The sequence below is a fragment of the Rutidosis leptorrhynchoides genome, chromosome 6, assembly GCF_046630445.1.
Source record: "Rutidosis leptorrhynchoides isolate AG116_Rl617_1_P2 chromosome 6, CSIRO_AGI_Rlap_v1, whole genome shotgun sequence".
NCBI classification, from domain to species: domain Eukaryota; kingdom Viridiplantae; phylum Streptophyta; class Magnoliopsida; order Asterales; family Asteraceae; genus Rutidosis; species Rutidosis leptorrhynchoides.
In genome coordinates, this window is record NC_092338.1 from 201,614,222 (window position 1) to 201,635,393 (window position 21,172).

The window sequence follows — 21,172 nt, forward strand, 5'->3', positions numbered from 1 at the left end:
ATTAATTTGTTTGTTTCTAGCAAGTTTTATTTTGTTCAATGTTTTCTTCATTATGCCACTTGTTGAATTCTGATAGGTCAAAATCCAAATATGAAATTGAATGAAAATGGTTATTCTGTGTTGAACGGATTTGTATAGCTGTGGTTGTAAGTAGAATAGTAAATGACCGTTGAATCAGATTCGAAGAATGTACAATGTAACTTATTAATGTGAAATCTAAATATTCCTTGGGTATTACCTACCCGTAAAAATATTTTCACCATTAACAGTTTGTACAATAAAAATTTTAATTACAATCTTTATGAAAACATATATACATATATATTTTCTTCAGATGTAATCATGGATTTAATGAGTCAATGTGATATTAAACTTATTAGATTTATGGCTAGAACCAGAGTACATAATCTCTAAAACATTAGAGATTACATAATCGCCATGAAGGACGAAGATAGTTTATGTAGAACGATTCGTAGAACGATGATTATGCTTGAGGTATAGATTGCGAGGTTGAGACGTGTGATGATGTTGTTGTTGTTGGTACTGGTTATGCTGATGGTGCTGCTGATGGTGGTACTGTTGCTATCGGTGCTACAAGTATTGTTGGTGCTGAGGTTGGTGATGACGTTGGTGTAGCAAGTATAGCTTGTAAATCACGCACCATTTTTGTTAGGGTTTCTATCCTTCCCTCTATCATTTCTATCCATCCACTCATCTGATTCGATAGATCGTGATTATCAATTCAAAGTTCCCTAACTTCTTCTAATATTCCCCTTCGATTGGTATTCGGAAGTAGAGGTTGAATATTTTATGAGATTGCAGTAACGCGACCTTCGAGGTGGAAAACTTTAGCAAGAAGGGTGAATATAGTGTTGCGCATAGGTTTACCGGTGAGTACATCATTTTCTCCGATGTTAGGAGGCAAGTTTGGTTCGCGGTAGGGCTCGCCTTCTTCATTTCTCCATCGAGTGAGTAAGTCTTGGACCCACCCCCATCTCCTCCAGAAAGAAAAATAGTTAAACGGTGGATACACTTCGGGTTCATTGACTTCGGAGTCTACTTCAATACGCATCTCGAAATTGCTTCCGGAACTAATGGAATCCAAGCTAGGTGTAGGATCCATCTCTTATGATCAGTTAGAGGATTTTCGATATGAAATGATTTTCGGTTATCGGATAATATTCTAAGTATATAAAATATCTAATATAGTACAGAAGATACGGTAGATTACGGAGGAAATTAAGAAAACGTGTCAGATAAAGTCTACAGTAACAGATACGCTAAGATATGGATTTCTCTATACACTATTCATGCAATCAATGTAGTAAGTGGTGTCTAGACTAGGAATAATAAGCAGGCAATTTCCTAAGGATGATAAGTAGATGATTTTCGACAAGAAATGATAAGCAAAACTTTTGACATGTAGACACGGTTGAAGTCCAGACTCACTAATGCATCCTAACGACTTATCAGTTTGACACACTAATGCAGACCTGGTTTGCTAAGACCACAGCTCGGATACCAACTCTAACGACCCATCCTAATCTATTCGGACGAAGTCTATATCGATTATAAACGATTCATAATAGTTGATTACATCGCGAGGTACTTGACCTCTATATGATACATTTTACAAACATTGCATTCGTTTTTAAAAGACAAACTTTCATTACATCGACAGCTGACAGCATGCATACCATTTCATAATATATCCAACTATAATTGACTTAATAATAATCTTGATAAACTCAATGACTCGAATACAATGTCTTTTGAAATATGTCATGAATGACTCCAAGTAATATCTTTAAAATGAGCAAATGCACAGCGGAAGATTTCTTTCATACCTGAGAATAAACATGCTTTAAAGTGTCAACCAAAAGGTTGGTGAGTTCATTAGTTTAACATAAATAATCATTTTCATCATTTTAATAGACCACAAGATTTTCATTTTCAGTTCTCATAAATAAACGTCCCATGCATAGAGACAAAAATATCATTCATATGGATTGAACACCTGGTAACTGACATTAACAAGATGAATATAAGAATATCCCCTATCATTTCGGAAAATCCTTCGGACATGATAAAAACAACAATCGAAGTACTAAAGCATCTGGTACTTTGGATGGGGTTCGTTAGGCCCAATATATCTATCTTTAGAATTCGCATCAATTAGTAGATCGGTTTACTAATTCTTAAGCTACCAAGCAAAAAGGGGCATATTCGGCTTCGATCATTCAACTATAGAATGTAGTTCAATTACTTGTTTCTATTTCGTCAAACATTTATAAAAGCGCATGTATTCTCAGTCCCAAAAATATATATTGCAAAAGCATTTAAAAAGGGAATAATGAAACTCACCATACTGTATTTTGTAGTAAAAATACATATGACGACATTGAATAATAGTAGGTTTGACCTCAGATTCACGAACCTATATCATTTGTATATTTATTAATATACATAGTGGTAATCGAATAATAATATATATATAAATTTATTAATTATATACTTTTTCTATTAATAATATATATGTTTCATATATTTAATTTGTTATATAGTATATTACTTTTCGTTATGTTATATATTAATGTAATTTTTTTATATATGTATATATCATTTGTTTGTTAAAATATTAATTTTAGTAATACTACAATAAAAATGATCATAATCATAAGAATTAATATTACTAAAAAAGGTATTATTGTTAATAATTATATTAATGATGTTTATTATAATAATTGTAAAATTTAAATTTTTCGGTTAATGATACTTATAATAATGATTTTTGTAATTACATATTAATAACACTTATTATAATATAAATAATCATACTTATAATGATAATACTAATAATAATGTTTATGATACTTATAATGATAAATATATTACTAATAATAATTACAATGCTAGTAATAATATTAATAATAATGTTATCATTCATAAAATGATACAAGTATTAATTTTTAATGATAGAAATATTAATGATAATAATAATATTATTTGGATTAATGATAATAATATTCATAAGTTTAATGTTAGTAGTAACAATAATTAACATGTCTATAAAATTAATAATAATAATTAATAATGATAACAGTACAATAATAATGATAATACTAATAATAAAAATAATAATAATAATGTTAATACTAATAATGTTAATAATGTTAATAATATAAACTATGTTAATAATAACAACATCCATGATATTAATATAAGTAATAACAACAATAACAATAATAATAATACCAATAATAATACTAATAATAATAATAATAGTAATAATAATAATAATAATAATAATAATAATAATAATAATAATAATAATAATAATAATAATAATAATAATAATAATAAAAGTCATAAAAAGAAAACTACCTTCAAGAAAGTCGCCTAACCAGGGTCTCGAACCCAAGACCTCTCGAAACCCGACACCTTGCTTAACCATTCATCTGTCCCGTTTTATCTGTCTAATCCCAACCCTAAATTTATTTAAACCTATTTCTTCTGTTTCCCCTTTTCATCATCTTCCTCACAGAAATTATTGACTAAAAATCGTAAACTATCCATAGAAATAAATTAAATGTTGCCTTTAGAAGCCTAGACTAAAACAGTAATCGGCTACCTGTGTTTGAAATCAGTTAAAACAGAAAAAAAAAGAAAAAAAATAAATACAGTAACTGTAACAGTCGATGTATATTGATTATGAACTCGAATTCATTTTTAAAAATCTAAGTCGTTTAAGCTAAAACTCTTAACATGAAAAAGGTTATAAATCACATCTATAAACTTTCTGAATCTTTAATTTAACCTAAAACATAACAGACAACTCGAATTCGATCATAGAACGTTGTTTGACTTTTTGAAAACAAATCTTTGACCTCAAAATTTGATCTTGGTTCGAAAAATTGGAAGTTTCGGCTTTGCAGATAGATTGATTAAAGGGTTCCTAATACATTTGCATTTCTAGATTTTGAAATAAAACATGAATTCGAATTTTGGCCAAAAAGTATGAAGAACAGAGTTAGAGATGTCGTTCTTGAATTTTTCTGTTTTGATTTCTCAATTAACAATAGTTATTAGTAACTGTGACTTACTAGGATATTGTGAGGTTGATTACTTTCATTTAACAACTGAAGTTTTAGATTTATATCGAAGAATTCAGTCGACATGTTTTTACAAAAATAGAAATATATTAAAAATAAAATAGATAGGGACAGTTAACAAATTCAATCACTTGTTTGTTTGATTCCTGATAAAGGATTACAACAAGAGAAAGAGAACAAAATTTAGTACGATCGTGATTTATAACGGATTGGAATTATTCTGATTATATAATTATTTGCTTTTATCTTTTATAATTAATATAAATAATAAATAAATATATTAAAAATAATTTATTATTAATAATAATATAAATAATATTATTAATAGAATATAATAATAATAATAATAAAAATCGAGATAATACTAGTAATAATAATAAAATGATAAAAGTGATAATGGAAATGGTAATTTTTAAATAAAATTTTTTATTTTTAATAATCATGTTAAAAATGCAAATTTTTAGTAATAATAATAAATAATATTTATATTATAACTGAATTATAAATTTAGTCATTTTTATAATAATATTTATATTTAGAATCATTATTTTGATAACCTTAAAACTATAATTATAACAATAATAATATTATTATTAATACTACTAGTATTGATTATTAAAAGTATTAATAATATTACTATAGCAAGTATATTTTAAATTGTAATTTAATACATTAACCTTTCATATGATTAATTTTGTAATATATATTATAATAACACATATCGAATATATAATATTTATCCATTTTAATATATTACAATGTACATACAATTAATAATTATATATGTATATCATATATCATATATATGTATATATATATATATATATATATATATATATATATATATATATATATATATAAAACTATATTTTAATTAACAGGTAGATAAATATTTTAATTATATATATTGAAACAATTAATCTCAGAGTATAACATTTAATACCTTGTTATCGATGACAAATCTACTCTCTATATTTAAATAAATGGTTTTAATTAACCAGGTTAAGTTTTCCTTTTATAATAACTAAATCACATAGTAGTTCATTACTATAATTGATTTATAATATATAATTAGTTACAGGTATAGTTATCTATATATACATTTCTGTTTACGATTAAAGGTTCGTGAATCATCGGAAATAGTCACAGGGTAATTTAATATATGAACACGGTTCAAAATTTGAGACTCAACCTATCAGACTTTGCTTATCGTGTCGAAATCATATTAAGAATAAGTTTAAATTTGGTCAGAAATTACCGGGTCGTCACACATCTAACTATGGACAACTAGTTGTAGATTACTAACGTTGGACCGCTAATTTAATAAACTTAAATCATTAAAACGTAATAAAAAATGTTGTGAATATATTTTGATCATACTTTGATATATATGATAGGTTTGTGAATCGATCCGTGGCCAAGTCTTAAATTCCGACGAAGTGCGTTATAGTCCCACTTTTAAAATCTAATATTTTTGGGATGAGAATACATGCAGTTTTATAAATGTTTTACAAAATAGACACAAGTGTGTGAAACTACATTTTGTGGTTGAATGATTGAAATCGAATATGCCCCATTTAGCTTGGTAGCCTAAGAATTAGGGAACTGGCCCCTAATTGACGCTAATCTTAAAGGTAGATCTACGGGAACTAACAACCCCCATTCTAGAATTTGGAATGCTTTAGTACTTCGAGTTTATCATGTCCGATGGGTGTCCCGGAATGATGGGGATATTCTATATGCATCTTGTTAATGTAGATTACCAGGTGTTCACCATATGAATGATTTTTATACAGATAGCTATATGCCTGTATGTTACTTATGAAAAATGAAATCTTGTGGTCTATTATTATGAATTGATAACATATAGGTTAAACCTATATAACTCACCAACATTTTTGTGGACGTTTTAAGCATAATTATTCTCAGGTGATTAGTAAGAAGCTTCTGCTGTTGCATGCTATATAAAGACAGGAATTGGAGTCTGCATGCTTGTATAATATTGTTTAAAAACTGCATTCGTAGAATTTAATCGATGTGTAATATTATTGTAAACCATTATATAATGGTCGTGTGTAAAGCGTTATATTCTAGATTATCATTACTTGATAATCTACGTCATGCTTTAAAAACCTTTATCGATAAAATAAAGGTTATGGTTTGTTTTTAAAATCGAATGCAGTCTTTGAAAAAACGTCTCATATAGAGGTCAAAACCTCGCAAAGAAATCAATTAATATGAAACGTTTATAATCGCTATGAATGGGACATTTCAGTTGGTATCCGAGCGTTGGTCTTAGAGAACCAGAAAATTGCATTAGTGTGTCTTATCGAGTTGGTTAGGATGCATTAGTGAGTCTGGACTTCGACCGTGTTTTCTTTAAAAACGATTGTTTAACACTTTTTGTTGGAAACTATATATGGTTAACATGTAAATATTATGTGATATATTAATCTCTTAACGTGTTTGATATTGTGTGATAGATGTCTACCTCTAGTACAAATCCCATCGACTCACCTAATAATAATGAAGAGTCGAATATTTATTGCGAAGACTCACAAATTCCTGAAGAGGAACCGGAAGAAGAGGAACCGGAAGAAGAGGAGGTTCCGGAGGAGGAAATATTAGAAACCACTGAAAAACAGACAAATAAAAGAAAACCCTCAACCAATGGATCAAAATTAATAATGATCAATGGTGTTTCTGTCATAACCCGACCTTAACCATAAGGACGAATACAATAACATATGATTTCATCGCGAGGTATCGACCTCTATATGCGACATTCTTCAAAAACTGCATTCGTTTTTACAATACAAACCATAGCTTTTATTACAAATCAAGGTTTAAACAACTTAATAATGATTATCGTTTAGCGATAATCTTAGACTTACAAACTTTACATGTGATAATAACAATACGACCTCCAACATATTTTACATTACAAATCCTCCGATATGCAGTTTTATTTTTGACACAAATATGCATACTCAAGATCTTGCTTAAATTCAACATGTTGCAGCGGAAGCTTTTAGGTATCACCTGAGAATAAACATGCTTAAAATGTCAACATAAAGTTGGTGAGATATAGGTTTAATGCCAGCAGCGTTATAAATATAGACCACAAGATTTCATATATAAATGTTTTAATAAAAATATTCTAAGTTGTTGAGCACTTGATAACCATACTTAACATTTAATCAACGTCGCATATTCCCTTTATTATGAAATCTTACTACACCGTACCAAGTGTAGTCACCGAAACGAAGTACTGTGCAACCGTTGAATACTGGTCGTCCAGTCCGGTTGGGGTTGTCAGGCCCGATAGATCTATCAACAGGATTCGCGTTTACAATACCTCATGTAAATAATAGTTACCAAGCTACAGGAAGTATGCCAGTGGTACAACTCAACGTAGAATATATATTTTTAATCACTTGTGTCCATAACGTAAATCATAAAATGCATGTATTCTCATCCCGAAATATTTAGAGTTTAAAAGTGGGACTATATACTCACTTTTGCCTTGAAGGTAATAAACACGACTTGGTCTCCGATTGATATCACAAACCTAACCATATATATAATATATCAACATATTTTCTTTTCAAGTAATCGTTATATATATATATATATATATATATATACTTTTAATACTTTTAATATTTTCTTAGTCCGTAGTTAGCAGTCCGATGTTAGTGGTCCACAATTAGTTGCTTAAATAAAATAAATAAAGACCCCATCATATTCGTATTGATCAGAATTAATCTCGACCCATGGTACCATGTTGTCAAGTGACGTGTTGCGTACATAAAGTACCGTGTTGTCAAATGACGTGTTGCGTACAATCATGAGGTCTTATGATTAATCTTCTCGTGTTGTTTACGGGTGGTCCTGAAATATATAAAATCAAATCATAAGTAAATATATATGAAATATCATATTAATTAGAAAATATATGATTAATTTAATTTTTCTCCAAATATTTTCGTAGCTAAACTAGCTTCGGATACCCGATCTTGTTTTAGTCGTAGTTTCTTCATCACAACTCTATTTTTGTTGGTTCAACTTGCCACTTCCTTGGATCGAGTCAAATTTTAAGAATATGAACTGATAATACCTTAGTTTGTATTCGAAATCACAGGTTATAGGTCAAACTTTGGTGAAACTTATGAAAGTGATCATTTTCCATCATAAAAACAACATTTAATGATCATTTTTCTAAAAATACTTACACTTTGAGTTAAACCATGAAATTTTTATGTGTTAACATATTCATAAGAAATATCAGTTTTCCAAAACATGAACTTCCAATTCAAAGTTCAAGATAGTTTTTATTTATCCAACCCAAAACAGCCCCCGGTTGCACTCCGACGACGTAGATTCAGTTTTTAAGGTGTTCTTTGTAAAAAAACAAGTTGTATCTTGTTAAGTTAGCATATCATTATGATATATTACAGGTCTTGAAGTGTTTTAAAAGTTAAGTTAGAAGGATCTATTTAGTTTACGAACAAATTTGAAATCATTCAAACTATGTTCTTGTTGTTAAAATTTTACAACACAAAATAAGATAGCTATATAAATATGAATCGAATAAGGTTATGAACAAGGTTACTACCTGAAATTACTTGGACAAAGTTACTGCAAAAGATAAGAAAAATCCTAGAATCAAAAGAGTGGTGGAGTTGGATTGAAAGGTTGGAAGTAAACTTGTATACTTGGAAGGATTATTGAAGTGTTCTTGAAAGGAATTTCTCATGATGTTTAAGGCTTGTTTTGAAGCTAAATCTTCATGGTAACTTGCTGAAATGATGAAGGTGTTTAAGACTCATGAAGGTGTGTGTGTTTAGCTAGAAAATGGTAATAAAATTTGAGCTAGAAATGATGTGGGATAAGGCCCTTAAAAACATGAAATGGGGGGAACATGGACAAGATTTTCATTTGTTATTTTGTATAAATGTCAAAGCTAGCATCCAATTTCTAATTACCTCTCCTTGAGGGCAGCATAAAGGGCTGATTAGGTGTTGATTAGGATGTTGATTTGATGTGTATATACCAATAGTAAATACGTATAGAAGCTGGGTATGATACGGGTACATATACCCTATATGTACGTATAGAAATCTTGAGGAAACGGAACGAGAATTCAAATATAGCTATCTTTTGTGAATATACTTATATTGTTTTATGTATTTAAGTCCTTAAAAAGTGATTAAATACATTATATATATGATACATGTATAAGCATTATAGGTTATAAGTATATATATCAAAGAACGTTACGTATAATTATCGTTTTGAAAACTTAAGTTAGTTGTTTCAAAGTATACTTATAACTCATTGTTATTAGTACACAATGAGATGTTAAACCACCCTTAGATCATGTTAAATATATATAAATACATATATATACACAAACGTATAATTATCGTATGTTATATAGTTCGTGATATCATCGGTCAAATTGAACGGTCAAACGTTGTGTAAAACTCTTTTTAAAAACATAAGTCTCAACAATTTAGATTGCTTATCATGTTGGTAAGGTTTATTTTATGTAAATATTAATCTCATAAGTATAAAACGATCGGAAAATCCGGGTCGTTACAGTACCTACCCGTTAAATAAATTTCGTCCCGAAATTTTAAAATTGTACCTATTTTGCGTTGTCGGGAAACAAATGTGGATACTTTTGTTTCATATGATCCTCTTGTTCCCAAGTAAACTCGGGACCCCTTCGAGCATTCCAACGAACCTTGACGATTGGTATGTTGCTCTGCTTGAGTTGTTTAACTTCACGGTCCATAATTTCGACTGGTTCTTCAATGAATTGTAGTTTCTCGTCGACTTGGATTTCTTCAAGAGGAATGGTGAGATCTTCCTTTGCAAGATATTTCTTGAGGTTTGAGACGTGAAATGAATTATGTACCCCGGCGAGTTGTTGTGGTAACTCGAGTTGATAAGCTACCGGTCCGATGCGTTCGATGATCTTGAACGGGCCTACATACCTTGGGTTCAGTTTACCCCTTTTTCCAAAACGTATTACACCTTTCCAAGGTGACACCTTTAGCATAACCATGTCACCGATCTGAAACTCTAATGGTTTCCTTTGGACATCGGCGTAGCTCTTTTGGCGACTACGGGCTGTTTTCAATCTCTCCTTGATTTGCACTATCTTCTCAGTAGTTTCATGGATGATCTCGGGACCAGTTAATTGTCGATCTCCCACTTCATTCCAACAGATAGGGGATCTACACTTCCTTCCATACAGTGCTTCGAATGGTGCAGCTTTAATGCTCGCATGATAACTATTATTATACGAGAATTCTGCTAATGGTAGATATTTATCCCATCCGTTTCCAAAATCGATCACACATGCCCTGAGCATGTCTTCAAGAGTCTGAATTGTTCTTTCACTCTGCCCGTCAGTTTGTGGATGATATGCGGTGCTCATATCCAAACGGGTTCCCAGGGCCTCCTGTAGTGATTGCCAAAACTTTGATGTAAATCTACTATCACGATCGGATATAATGGAAATAGGTATTCCATGCATTGAAACAATTTCCTTTATGTATAATCGTAATAGTTTCTCCATTCTATCCGTTTCCTTTATAGGCAAGAAATGTGCAGATTTGGTGAGACGATCGACTATTACCCAAATGGTGTCATAACCCCAGGCAGTCTTAGGTAACTTTGTGATGAAATCCATGGTAATACCATCCCATTTCCATTCTGGGATTTCTGGTTGTTGAAGTAACCCTGAAGGCTTCTGGTGTTCTGCTTTGACTTTGGAACAAGTTAAACATTCCCCAACATATGTTGCAACATCTGTCTTTAAATTAGGCCACCAATAATGCGTCTTAAGATCTTGATACATCTTTCCAACTCCAGGATGTATCGAGTATCTTGTCTTATGTGCCTCGTTCAATATCAATTTCCTTAATCCACCCAACTTCGGTACCCAAATACGGTTTGCAAAATATCGAATTCCGTCTTCTCGTATAACGAGTTGCTTCTCATACTTCTTCATTATTTCATTTCCTATGTTTTCTTTAGTAAGAGCTTCTCGTTGAGCCTCTTTGATTTGTGAGTTGAGATTCATGAGAATTTTTAGGTTCATTGCTCGTACTCGAATTGGTTCCCGTTCCTTTCTGCTTAGAGCGTCGGCCACTACATTCGCTTTCCCGGGATGATAGCGAATCTCACAATCATAGTCGTTTATCAGCTCGACCCACCTACGTTGCCTCATGTTCAGCTGTTTCTGATCAAAAATATGTTGAAGGCTTTTATGATCAGTAAACACAGTGCATTTAACCCCATATAAATAGTGTCTCCATATCTTCAATGCAAACACTACTGCTCCCAATTCTAAATCATGCGTCGTATAATTCCGCTCGTGAATCTTCAATTGTCGGGATGCGTATGCTATAAATTTCTTCCGTTGCATAAGGACGCAACCAAAACCTTGTCGCGAAGCGTCACAATATATCTCAAAATCATCGTTCCCTTCAGGTAACGATAAAATAGGTGCTGTAGTCAATTTCTTCTTCAGTAATTGAAATGCACTCTCTTGCTCAGAAGTCCATTCGTACTTCTTCCCTTTTTGCGTTAACGCTGTTAATGGTTTAGCTATTCGGGAAAAATCTTGAATAAACCTTCTATAATAACCAGCTAAACCCAGAAATTGGCGTATCTGCGTTGGTGTCTTAGGAGTCTCCCATTTTTCAATGGCCTCAATTTTAGCTGGATCAACCTGAATTCCTTTGCTACTAACAACGTGGCCAAGAAATTGCACTTCTTTCAACCAAAATGCACACTTAGAAAATTTGGCGTATAACTGTTCTTTTCTTAACAATTCTAATACCAACCTTAAATGCTGCTCATGCTCTTGCTCACTCTTGGAATAGATAAGAATATCGTCAATGAAAACGATAACAAACTTATCTAAATACGGACTACAAACTCGATTCATGAGGTCCATGAATACAGCTGGCGCATTAGTCAACCCAAACGGCATGACCAAAAATTCATAATGACCGTAGCGTGTCCGAAAAGCAGTTTTCGGAATATCTTCTTCTTTGACGCGTAGTTGATGATAGCCCGACCTTAGGTCGATTTTCGAGTAAACACATGATCCTTGCAATTGATCAAATAAGTCATCAATTCTCGGTAGTGGATACCGATTCTTGATAGTTAACTTATTTAATTCACGATAATCTATACACATTCGGAAAGATCCATCTTTCTTCTTGACGAATAAAATCGGAGCTCCCCACGGTGAAGTGCTCGGTCGAATGAAACCACGGTCCAGTAATTCTTGTAACTGGCTTTGTAACTCTTTCATCTCAGATGGTGCAAGTCTATATGGAGCACGAGCCACTGGTGCAGCTCCTGGTACTAGATCTATTTGAAATTCTACAGATCTAAATGGAGGTAATCCCGGCAACTCTTCCGGAAATACTTCAGGAAAATCTCTTGCCACAGGCACGTCGTTGATGCTCTTCACTTTTTCCTTCGTTTTGACTTTATTAACATGTGCTAGGATAGCATAGCACCCTTTCTTCAAGCACTTTTGAGCTTTCAAACAACTAATGAGTTTTAGCTTTGAGTTACCCTTCTCTCCATAAATCATTAATGGCGTTCCATCCTTACGAGTAATGCGAATTGCCTTCTTGGCGCACACAACTTCAGCTCCTATTTTGGACATCCAGTCCATGCCGACTATTACATCAAAACTTCCTAATTCTACGGGTATCAAATCAATCTTAAATTTTTCTCCGGCTAAATTTATTTTACAATCACGGCAAATTTTATCGGCTTTAATTAGTTTACCATTAGCTAACTCAATCATGTACTTAACATCTAGAGGTAATGATGAAAAATTCAATTTAGTGTGAAAGTCTCTACACACGTAACTTCTATCGGCACCAGTATCAAATATAATAGATGCGGATAAGTTATTAATGGTAAACGTACCCGTAACAAGCTCCGGGTCTTCATACGCCTCTCTAGCATTAATAACAAATGCTCTTCCACGTGCAGATCCGTTATTCTTCTCTGGATTCGGGCACTGACTCTTATAATGACCCTGTTTCCCACACCCATAACAAGTAACAGTGGCCAAGGCAGTTCTATTTGCATTGGTGGCAGGAGTCTTGGTACCGTTTGTATTTGTAGCGGGAACCCTACAATCTTCAGCAAGATGACCTTTTCGATTACAATTGTTGCACACCACATTACAATAACTAGAGTGATGTTTGTGGCATCTGTTGCATAAAGGATTTCGTCCTTTGTAACCTAAGTTTGAACCGCTACCCGCACCTTGCGTGGTTTCTTGTTTCTTGTTGGATTGTTGATGATTACCTTCCCACTTTCTTTTATTTCCCGATGTCTTGACATCGGTGTTCTTATCCAGAATAATCTGGTCCATCAACTCGTTCGCCATGGTGATAGCTTCGTGAATAGTCTTGGGTTTGGATGCTGTAACATTTGCCTTGACCTTTTTAGGCAAACCGTCTTTGTACAGTTCAATCTTCCATTCTTCGGTTGGTACCAATTCAGGACATAGCAAAGCTAATTCCATGAATCGCTGATTGTAGTTGGTGAGTTCGGTACCAACAACTTTCAGGCTTCGTAATTCAACTTCCAACTTCCTAACCTCATTCCTTGGACAATATTCGCTGATTAGCATTGTTTTGAATTCTTCCCAAGGAGTATCATAAGCTACATCTCCTCCTACGGCCTTCACATAGTTTTTCCACCACGTGAGTGCACTATCTTGTAGGGTGCACGATGCATACTTGGTCATGTCCTTCTCAATTCAACCACTGATTTTAAACACAGACTCAATCTTTTCGATCCACCGGGTTAAACCAACCGGTCCTTCTGTTCCACTGAATGATGAGGGCTTGCAACCTTGAAAAGTTTTGTAAGTGCACCCCACACGAGGATTTGGGTTAACTGCAGCACCTCTTGCAGCCTCGACCCATAACATTCTGTCGTTCACTCACTGATTGATGAGTTCCTGGATTTCTTGTTCCGTCATTCGGTTCAATCGCGCCATAATCTTCAACAAGAATGAAAAAAAAATAATTATTCACATGGAATATTATAGATGTAGTATGTATTTACAGTACATCGTAGCTTATTAATAATATGAACCAGTTATTATTATAAAAGCCTTTTCTTCTTATTAGCGTTTTATAATTATATCTAGGGTAGTACCTACCCGTTAAAGTTCATACTTAATAGCTTAGTACGAAAATCAGTTACTACCACCCAAATAATACTTAACCATGGAAAATTATTGCATTTCACACTTCACTATTTTACATATGCTTATCTTACATCAAACATTAAGCAAACCACACTAGTAATATTATACAAAACACTATATGATCCCATGGTTTAAAACAACATCGCATCATTTAACCCAAAGCGTTTGTGTTCAAAGAAATCGCTTAAAGGTTATCCTGGTTATCTCCCTGCGTTTTGGCTGAGGAACCGAAGAACTGGATGTCGGGATAGAACTAATAGGAATAGCGGGAATAGGTGTGGAAGTATCTGGTGGAGTTGGTGCGACAACATTCTCTCTAGATTCGGGATTTGGATTTTCCATTTCAGTAGCCTTTCGTTTCTTTCCTCGTTCGAACTTGTCTTTCGTAATTTCCTGTATTTCTTCCTCCTCAGGATCACTTTCTGATTCCTCTTCAATTGATTCATCCGAAACTTGTGAGTCTTCCCCAAAGGTGTCGTTTTCATCATCGGATAGGTTAATGACTGGAACACCATCTGAAGATTCTGGTTCGGAGTCGCTGAATGTGATAACAAGTTCTAAGCCAGACATCTATCACATAACAACTAGCACGTTAATACCACATAATATTTACTTATTAATTTTTAACCAACAAGGATAAGCAATAGTTTTCGAAATCAAACACGGTCAAAGTCCAGACTCACTAATGCATCCTAACAAACTCGATAAGACACACTAATGCAAATTTTCTGGTTCTCTAAGACCAACGCTCTAATACCACATGTCATAACCCGACCTTAACCATAAGGACGAATACAATAACATATGATTTCATCGCGAGGTATTGACCTCTATATGCGACATTCTTCAAAAACTGCATTCGTTTTTACAATACAAACCATAGCTTTTATTACAAATCAAGGTTTAAACAACTTAATAATGATTATCGTTTAGCGATAATCTTAGACTTACAAACTTTACATGTGATAATAACAATACGACCTCCAACATATTTTACATTACAAATCCTCCGATATGCAGTTTTATTTTTGACACAAATATGCATACTCAAGATCTTGCTTAAATTCAACATGTTGCAGCGGAAGCTTTTAGTTATCACCTGAGAATAAACATGCTTAAAATGTCAACATAAATTTGGTGAGATATAGGTTTAATGCTGGCAGCGTTATAAATATAGACCACAAGATTTCATATATAAACGTTTTAATAAAAATATTCTAAGTTGTTGAGCACTTGATAACCATACTTAACATTTAATCAACGTCGCATATTCCCTTTATTATGAAATCTTACTACACCGTACCAAGTGTAGTCACCGAAACGAAGTACTGTGCAACCGTTGAATACTGGTCGTCCAGTCCGGTTGAGGTTGTCAGGCCCGATAGATCTATCAACAGGATTCGCGTTTACAATACCTCATGTAAATAATAGTTACCAAGCTACAGGGAAGTATGCCAGTGGTACAACTCAATGTAGAATATATATTTTTAATCACTTGTGTCCATAACATAAATCATAAAATGCATGTATTCTCATCCCGAAATATTTAGAGTTTAAAAGTGGGACTATATACTCACTTTTGCCTTGAAGGTAATAAACACGACTTGGTCTCCGATTGATATCACAAACCTAACCATATATATAATATATCAACATATTTTCTTTTCAAGTAATCGTTACATATATATATATATATATATATATATATATATATATATATATATACTTTTAATACTTTTAATATTTTCTTAGTCCGTAGTTAGCAGTCCGATGTTAGTGGTCCACAATTAGTTGCTTAAATAAAATAAATAAAGACCCCATCATATTCGTATTGATCAGAATTAATCTCGACCCATGGTACCATGTTGTCAAGTGACGTGTTGCGTACATAAAGTACCGTGTTGTCAAATGACGTGTTGCGTACAATCATGAGGTCTTATGATTAATCTTCTCGTGTTGTTTACGGGTGGTCCTGAAATATATAAAATCAAATCATAAGTAAATATATATGAAATATCATATTAATTAGAAAATATATGATTAATTTAATTTTTCTCCAAATATTTTCGTAGCTAAACTAGCTTCGGATACCCGATCTTGTTTTAGTCGTAATTTCTTCATCACAACTCCGTTTTTGTTGGTTCAACTTGCCACTTCCTTGGATCGAGTCAAATTTTAAGAATATGAACTGATAATACCTTAGTTTGTATTCGAAATCACAGGTTATAGGTCAAACTTTGGTGAAACTTATGAAAGTGATCATTTTCCATCATAAAAACAACATTTAATGATCATTTTTCTAAAAATACTTACACTTTGAGTTAAACCATGAAATTTTTATGTGTTAACATATTCATAAGAAATATCATTTTTCCAGAACATGAACTTCCAATTCAAAGTTCAAGATAGTTTTTATTTATCCAACCCAAAACAGCCCCCGGTTGCACTCCGACGACGTAGATTCAGTTTTTAAGGTGTTCTTTGTAAAAAAACAAGTTGTATCTTGTTAAGTTAGCATATCATTATGATATATTACAGGTCTTGAAGTGTTTTAAAAGTTAAGTTAGAAGGATCTATTTAGTTTGCAAACAAATTTGAAATCATTCAAACTATGTTCTTGTTGTTAAAATTTTACAACACAAAATAAGATAGCTATATAAATATGAATCGAATAAGGTTATGAACAAGGTTACTACCTCAAATTACTTGGACAAAGTTACTGCAAAAGATAAGAAAAATCCTAGAATCAAAAGAGTGGTGGAGTTGGATTGAAAGGTTGGAAGTAAACTTGTATACTTGGAAGGATTATTGAAGTGTTCTTGAAAGGAATTTCTTATGATGTTTAAGGCTTGTTTTGAAGCTAAATCTTCATGGTAACTTGCTGAAATGATGAAGGTGTTTAAGACTCATGAAGGTGTGTGTGTTTAGCTAGAAAATGGTAATAAAATTTGAGCTAGAAATGATGTGGGATAAGGCCCTTAAAAACGTGAAATGGGGGGAACATGGACAAGATTTTCATTTGTTATTTTGTATAAATGTCAAAGCTAGCATCCAATTTCTAATTACCTCTCCTTGAGGGCAGCATAAAGGGCTGGTTAAGTGTTGATTAGGATGTTGATTTGATGTGTATATACCAATAGTAAATACGTATAGAAGCTGGGTATGATACGGGTACATATACCCTATATATACGTATAGAAATCTTGAGGAAACGGAACGAGAATTCAAATATAGCTATCTTTTGTGAATATACTTATATTGTTTTATGTATTTAAGTCCTTAAAAAGTGATTAAATACATTATATATATGATACATGTATAAGCATTATAGGTTATAAGTATATATATCAAAGAACGTTACGTATAATTATCGTTTTGAAAACTTAAGTTAGTTGTTTCAAAGTATACTTATAACTCATTGTTATTAGTACACAATGAGATGTTAAACCACCTTTAGATCATGTTAAATATATATAAATACATATATATACACAAACGTATAATTATCGTATGTTATATAGTTCGTGATATCATCGGTCAAATTGAACGGTCAAACGTTGTGTAAAACTCTTTTCAAAAACATAAGTCTCAACAATTTAGATTGCTTATCATGTTGGTAAGGTTTATTTTATGTAAATATTAATCTCATAAGTATAAAATGATCGGAAAATCCGGGTCGTTACAGTTTCCACCGAGGAAGCAAAATATTAGGAAGATTACCAATTTTCTGATGAATCGAATCCCGATGAGGATTCCGATGATGTTATAGAAATTACCCCGACCCAATTTGAAAAGGCAAAAGAAAATAATAAGGGAAAAGGCATTAAAATAGAGAAACTTAATTCCAACCCCGATGACCTCTATGTTAACATGAAATGTCCCGATGGAAAATACTGTCAACACCCGTATTTCTTAAGTTTTTGCTATAACTTGGGAACATCTAAGCCACCAGGTTTTTCTAGACCATTTGTGAAAAGAACGACTCGTATTAGGGGAGCACCATATATCCCTAGGAAATTAGCGAAACAAACCAAGTCCGAAGAAGAAGAAACAAGTGAGTCGGAATAAAGAGTTGTAATCATGCGATGTAATATATGTAATATAGTGTGCTTGTGCTTTTATGATATATGTAAAAATTGCTTGTATTGTTTATTAAGTATCTTTTATGAATCTAACCCTCGTCTATTTTTAAAGTATAAAAACACAAAATGGATGTTAAGGATAGACAACTGAAAATTTTAGAAGACCTACTCGGGGACATGATTGATGAAATCTTGTCTTAAGTCGGTCAGAATACGTCGGCACAATTATTTACGGCAAAATTAGTTTTTAGAACATTTGAAGAACGTTCCAGGCATGCCTTAGTTTATAAAAGGCTTTCTTTTGAAAGATGGGGTATATCACATTGGGGAGACCTTAAGTTACGCCGTGTTTTCTTTAAAGCGTTAAATGCGGGGAACCCAAGTGCAATTTTACGCTACGGGTTAAGAACCTATTTTGACTCAACATATCCCAACATAGGATTTCGTGCTTTATAAAGAGCTTCTAACATGCAACATAAATAAGCATGTTATGCTTACGGGTTAGTGATGTTTGCTTCTCACCAAAGTGAGAAAAAGAACATCGAATTATATCTTTTAAATAAAACCTTCCCACAAGTGACGGATTCGGTAGTTGGGGTGAGAAACAAGGGTTTTAAATTATTACGGGGCTGTTGGGCATTACGTAACCCCCGTCCTTTTGAAAACATTACTACATGATGTCTTGTCAACGGCCACAACGGTTACGTTCCACAAGACCAAGGATGGGAGATTGTATTAATAAAACCAGAATGCATGACTTGTTTCTGGACGTATGAATTACGTGTCTTTATTGCCTTTGCTGAATGACTTGCATATTAACTAGAATTATCTTCAAAACTGTCTTGTATCAAAGTTATTGTGTGCTATATTTCATGATATATGTAAAATAGCGGTATTGTAAGTTTGTAAAATTTTGTATAAAAGGTTGAATGCGAAAAATTATGATCAGTTCTTCATATAGAATTGTAGTGGTTGAATTGTATATTAGCTACTAAATATAAACTTAGCGGGTAGGTAGTACCCAAATTAAAACTTATAAAACGCTAATATGAAGAAAAAGCCTTTATAAATGAGTTCATATTATGCTACGAGATACTATCAACTACTCTTAATATTCTGTATGATTAACTTGATTCATTTGGCTATTTTGAAGAAAATGGCACCAACTACTCGACACACCATGAATATGAGCGAAGAGGAATTGCGTACCTTTCTTGCTGCAAACATAGCAGCAGTACAGGCTGCGCTACATACCAACAATAACTCTGAATCGAGCAATGCAGCTAACGGCGCAAGAAATCGTGTAGGATGCTCCTACAAAGAATTCACTGCCTGCAAACCATTGAAATTTGATGGAACCGAAGGACCAGTCGGATTGAAACGGTGGACCGAGAAGGTCGAATCGGTGTATGCCATATGTAAGTGTACTGAAGAAGACAAAGTAAAGTACGATACACATACCTTCACAGGTACTGCGTTAACCTGGTGGAGCACCTATCTAAAGCAGGTGGGACAAGATGTTGCTTACGCACTACCGTGGTCAGCATTCAAACACCTGATGAACGAGCAGTACCGTCCCAGAAACGAGGTTAATAAGCTCAAGGTAGAGCTTAGAGGGTTACAAACACAAGGATTTGACATTACCACGTAGGAACGACGATTCACAGAATTGTGCCTATGGTGTCCGGGAGCGTTCGAAGATGAAGAAGAGAAGATCCACGCGTTTGTAAAAGGGTTACCAGAAAGGATTCAAGAAGATGTGAGTTCACACGAGCCCGCCTCCATACAAAAGGCAAGTCAAATGGCTCATAAACTCATAAATCAAATTGAGGGAAGAATTAAAGAGTAGGCGGCCAAAGAAGCCAACACGAAACAACTCAAGAGGAAGTGGGAGGAAAACGGTGACAAGAGTCACCAGTACAACAACAACAACAACAATTACATCCACAATAGCAACAACTATCCCAACAACCGCAACATCAATCGCAACAACAACAATCGCAATCCCAAAAACAACAACTACAATAAACGTCCCAACAACAACAACTACAACAATCGTCCCAACAAAAATAACAACCGCAATAACAACAATAATCAGAAACAGCCATGCCAAAGGTGTGAAGAGTACCACCAGAATGAGTTATGCACGACATTTTTCCCCAAGTGTAAAAGAACTGGCCATGGTGCGAGAAAGTCTGAGGTCTACGGCCCAATGAATCACAGAAATAAAAGAACAGATAATGTCGGAACAAGTAATGCCGCCTTTGTTTGTTATAGATGTGGAAAACTGGGCCACATTAGGAGTAATTTCCCGAACCCAGGGAAAAATAATGTTCAAGGTCGTGGAAGAGTTTTCAATATTAATGCGGCAGAAGCGCAGGAAGACCCGGAGCTTGTTATGGGTACGTTTCTCATTGACAATAAATCTGCTTATGTTTTATTTGATTCGGGTGCGGATAGAAGCTATATGAGTAGAGATTTTTGTACTAAATTAATTTGTCCATTGATGACTTTGGATAGTAAATTTTTACTAGAATTAGCAAACGGTAAATTAATTTCAGCTGATAATATATGTCGGAATCGAGAAATTAAACTGGTTAGCGAAACGTTTAAGATTGATTTAATACCAGTAGAGTTAGGGAGTTTTGATATGATAATCGGCATGGACTGGTTGAAAGAGGTGAAAGTAGAGATCGTTTGTTACA